The following is a 5,359-nucleotide window of genomic DNA, read 5'->3' as shown; positions in this document are numbered from 1 at the left end:
GTCTTGCAGTGGCTAAACTCAACAAACAAACACCCCATCTTCATTGCAAATCGTGTTAGTGAAATCCTGGAGAACACCAGCGTTGACCAATGGAACCACGTCGCCACTTGTGATAATCCGGCAGATGCTGGCACGCGTGGTATGTCCGCTGAAATTTTGCAATCAAGTACCAGGGTGAGGGGTCCTGACTTCTTGAGAACTAAGCAATTCCCTTTTGTACCAAATACTGTCGTCGTTGATAACATCAAGCTCGGCGTTGTAACCAAGGAACAAGGTGATAACTCCATCTCAACTCCAGCCGCATCCGTAACCAAGCCCCCTAAGGAACAAAGCATTAATCTGATCCCGTTTGATAAGTTCAGTCTTATCAAAAACTACTTCGTGTCACCGCATATGTGCTCCGTCTTTTACCATCTCACGAAAGTTACCGTACCGCAGACGGCAGCATAGCGGACCCTGTTGAGCTTGACGAAGCCGAGCGTCATCTCCAGTACCTGGTTCGAGGAGAGTCCTTTAATACCGAAATAAGGGATCTTCTTGACAACAAATCCGTTAAGAGGAGCAGCCGCATTGCTCAGTTTACTCCGTTTATTGGGCCTCATGGTCTCATCCGTTCTTCTGGTCGACTCCGACGGCTAGTGGAAATTGACTTTGACACTAAGCATCCCATTGTGCTGGATGCGCGTCATAATTTTGTTAAACTGTTTCTGCGGCATACTCATTCAAGGAACCATCATCAGGGCATCGATTACTTAAGGTCAAATGTACAGGAACGTTATGCCATCCTTAAACTACGTTCCACACTGCGTTCCATCAAATCAAACTGCGTCTTGTTTAGAAAGTTCCGTGCAGTAACCATCCAACCTATCATGGCAGACCTCCCAAAGGAGAGACTCGCATACCAGTCTCCTCCCTTTACCAACACCGGGGTTGATTACTTCGGCCCAATCCACGTCACAGTTCGTCGATCTACCGAGAAGAAGTGGGGATTTCTCTTCACTTGTCTCACTACTCGTGCTGTCCATGTTGAAGTCGTCCCGTCCATGGACACGAGTTCCTATGTAATGGGAGTGGAGTGGTTCGTCTCCCGTCGGGGTACTCCTGCTACGATTTGGTCGGATGGTGGTACGAACTTTATTGGAGCGGAGAAAGAGCTCCATTAATGTATGGAAAAATGGAAAACGCTTAACATTGCCACCGAACTTGCACATAAGGGCATTAAGTGGAGGTTCAATCCACCCAGTGCGCCACACCAAGGTGGCATCTGGGAGAGGTTAGTTCGTAATTTTAAAAGAGTCCTGTACACTATCCTCGCTACGCGTCGCCTCACAGATGAGGTGTTGAACGCTACTTTTTGTCTGGTCGAATATGCACTAAACTCACGTCCCTTAGCGCCCGTAAGCGCCGATCCGTCCAATCTAGGCGCAAAAACACCTAATCATTTTCTGCTCGGTAACCAAGCAACCGCAATTCCGACCATCGTTGGCGTCGACGAGTTCGATCATCGTAAGCGGTACGCCCGTGCACAGTCCTACGCCAATGCAATTTGGGCACGTTGGATTAAGGAGTATGTACCTGCGCTGAACCGTAGAGCTAAGTGGCAGACGCCTGCCGAGCATCACCTCAAGGCTGGTGATTTAGTTTGGATCGTTGAAGAAAGCAACCCTAGGGGTTTACTATCCAACTGCTCGGATTGAAGAACTCCGTTACGGCTCCGACTGCGTCGCCCGCTCCGCCGTCGTACGCACGTCTTCCGGATTTCTCGTCCGCCCACTCGTCAAGCTTGTACCGATCTTCCCAGAATTTTCTTCCGGGTCGGAGGATGTTACCGAGTAAATTAAATGAGCAACGCTATTTAAAGCGGGAAATGAACAATCCATTTACAGCGCCATTTAAGCGGCGAGAAAAGATTGCGTAATTTCTTAACCATGTAAGCCTTACAAAAAGATTGAATGCACAAAAAATCTCTTCTATTTGGCATAGAAAGCTCGGAAAAGATTCATTTAGCATAATTTTCGTTGAGCCTACTAATATACTAAATCGATAGCGCTCCTTTTTGGCTCAATAATTTTATGTTATGAAAACGTATCGGTGACCAATCTTAGCCGAAAGTCGGCACAGACAAAGTACCTGCTAGCAAATACAGATAGAATTGCCGGGCCCTTTAGATGGGCTCTCGCCTTGATGATGTTACGATCAGAAGCCTTAATGTTGCAACGTTGCTTGTGTGATTTAAAGTTAAACGAATGAATTGAAACTTTACCGAAAATGTGTTTGTCATCTTTAAGCAGGGATCCCGTCAACAGTAGAATATTTGATTAAAAAGTTGTTTAAAGATGTGAACATTTGGCTGATTTCTGTTGTTTTGTTTACATATTCTGTAATATTTTTTCTGAATTTCTCTACAATTTTGTTAAATTAAATGAAATTTGTTAACGATAGGTTCACTGGATTTTTATTTGATTGTAGAGGATAGTTGACAAACTGTAAAAACGGACTCTTTGATATAAACATATCCGACAAGAATTGCTCTTGGACGACTAGTGGGAGCTCTAACCAATTGCAGCCCGCTTCAGTCGGCGGGGGAGAGAGAGGGAAGCCTAAATGGGACAAAGAAGTTCAATAGTGGGCTTCAAATAACCACATTAGAGGTCAACATATACCACTATTAAGATTTAAAGTAAAAATTGACATCAGTTTTGGGCGCACTTTTCATTTGACTTTTAGTATTAAATTGCCGCCAATTGAGCTCAGCTGCTTGAAATTGTGATTGAGAGAAAATTTTAGATCACGCGAAACGCAAAAATTTAAGGGCGTAAAAGTCACTCGAAAAGTCAAAATTGTCAAGCAAAAACTTTACATAAAAAAGACACACATGTTTACAAAAATCGCTATGAACTTCGTTCAAGAGCAATTAATCATGTTTCAAATACGATTCTTCGGCACCATTCGTCCAAAAATTCCGGTAACACGAACATTAAAACCTATCTACACTCAGATGAAAGCTATGCTTACTTCAGCTTCTTAAAAGAGTGCTCTGTAACCAAAACCTAATTCGATATTTATACAAATTGTATCAATTATTTTTGATATGCTGAAACCCATATTATTTATTACGCTAAGATGCCGGACAGTTTTGGTGTCAATATGATTTTGTAAAATCAAAAAATGTTCAGATTTTGTTGCGCGATGTCTTTTTAAAATGTTTTTGAATTAATTTTGATTGTATGTTCATTACAGACTAATCCGTCTTGACATCCATGTTTAATTAAACGAAAAAGTCCAGTTCGCGTTCAAATGAAGCCCAAAAAAGTGTATTGTTTTTAGAGAAAAACGAGGTTTTTATGACTTTGACAAACTATTTTCTTAAATTTTTAATAAGTTCATGAGGTTTGCCTGCATTTTTTGGTAGTCTTCTGACTATGCTTCATTGCTCAGAAGTCCAATTAATTTCCTATAAATTTATTTGATTGAGTTGAAATTTAATTGTTCTAATGACTTTGAATATATTTGTCGCAACAACAAATCAGTGAAATTTGGAACTTTTTCACTTCTTACTCTTATTTCGACTAATTTTCCACATAGGGGCCTTAGTGACGGATTGCGTCATCTTTCAGGCGACAGCAAAGATTTCTTTAAATTTTTTCACTTTTTAAAAATTGGTTTTTATGACTTTCAAGTTTTTCAAAACAATGAGATTTTTTTATTTTGGGATATCTGTCTGTAATTGTGTTTCATTTAGCGTATTGTCACATTATCACTTTAATGAGAATTCTCATATAGGTTGAGAGGAGCCGTAATAGAACATAATTAATCTGTTCAGTCAAAATTTTACAGTTTTTAATTGATTTTGAAATTGTTTTCTGCCATTTTTTATTGAGCTTTATTTTGGACCGTACTTACTGCTCGTTTTGTACAAGTATGGCTTATTTTGATTAATGAACGATCCCAATGGCTCATTATGGAAGTACATTTGAAGCTTTTCAATGCGTGCTGCTGACAGCTAATGGTTTTTATGACTTTGCATATATTCGTTTTCAAATATATCAATAGTCTCTTTATTGAGAGGTCTCACCTAATTGCTTGAGAATCAAATATTATTGTCAACTTTGATTTGACGTCTTAAAGGACTTTTTTATTACTTTGTTCACAGCGGTTTTAATTTTTTTAAAAAATGTAAGTGTTGGATACTGGTCAACATTTGTGGCCCTTTTGTTGCCTTTCCACCTAGTGCCTTTGAAAATAAGCCACACTGCTATCGAAATGAAGTCCAGTTGAACCCTTAAAATCTTCTTAATTGTTTATTTTTTGGCTTCAACACTGAGTGTTTTAAATTATTTTTAAAATTATGGGTGTTGTCAGCATTTGTTTATTTGTGGTCTCATTTAAGACAGGTCTAATTGAATTCCTAATGAAATACATGAGAATCTATCTATTGAGTGTCTTTGATTGAACGTTTTTGCTTGGAATGGCTATTGCGGCTACATGTTTTGAAAAAATCGATTTTTTCAAATTTATCCAAGTTTTTTTTATTCAATTTATGAACTTGCTGCCTAGTCTCATTAAGGACAGGTTCCACCTGCTTTATTTTGGTGCGCAATTTATTTAGTTTCTTTAGTTTTTATCCAATGCTATTTATATTTTTTTATTAAGTGTTTTCAAAAAGATTAGATAAAGAGTTTTGGGCGTATTTATTGTTTTTTGTTGTTTTCATCCAAAAGTTTTCTTCATCAATGAATCGACAATTAAGTCAAAAATATGTGTGAGAACAGGTCGAAATATTATGTGCAAACGAATATTATCGAGCCTCATTGTTCACTCGAGATTGCCAAAAAGCATCTCTCAAAACGAAACGGTTTCTATTACCAATTAATGGAAAAATTCTAGAGCAATAGGTGGGATCAAGCCAAGGTTTTTTGGAAACTAATGTGAAATCTAGGTTAGCAAAAATTAGAGCGAAACCTCGGAAATTATAATTTAACGTTTATTTCAGAGACTTACGGTTCAATACTGTGATTTTTTCAATGATTTCACGGCAACTATATATTAAAAACTCATTTACCACCAGAACTTTAAAATTATAAGATCAAAAGAATATTCACTGCTTCTTAGAGGGTTTCCTTTTTATAAATTTTTTTCTGGAAAAGCTTGTCAACTCAAAAAAGAATTTGACCAACCCCTCGCTCCATTCCATTGATTCAACAGAAATATTTCCTCCAGCCATCAAACAACACAAACAAAGTTGGCCGCACGTGCAAGTAGCAACTACAGGCATGCATTATTTTTGTTCTTTTGAGCTGGCTATTTAATAATTCATTCATATTCTGTATAAAATTTTAATCTTGTTTTTCTGTCATCT

This window comes from Convolutriloba macropyga, chromosome 3 (assembly GCF_964194025.1).
Source record: "Convolutriloba macropyga chromosome 3, txConMacr16.3, whole genome shotgun sequence".
Classification (NCBI taxonomy): domain Eukaryota; kingdom Metazoa; phylum Xenacoelomorpha; order Acoela; family Convolutidae; genus Convolutriloba; species Convolutriloba macropyga.
The sequence above is the reverse complement of the archived record's forward strand: the minus strand, read 5'-3'. Positions refer to the sequence as shown.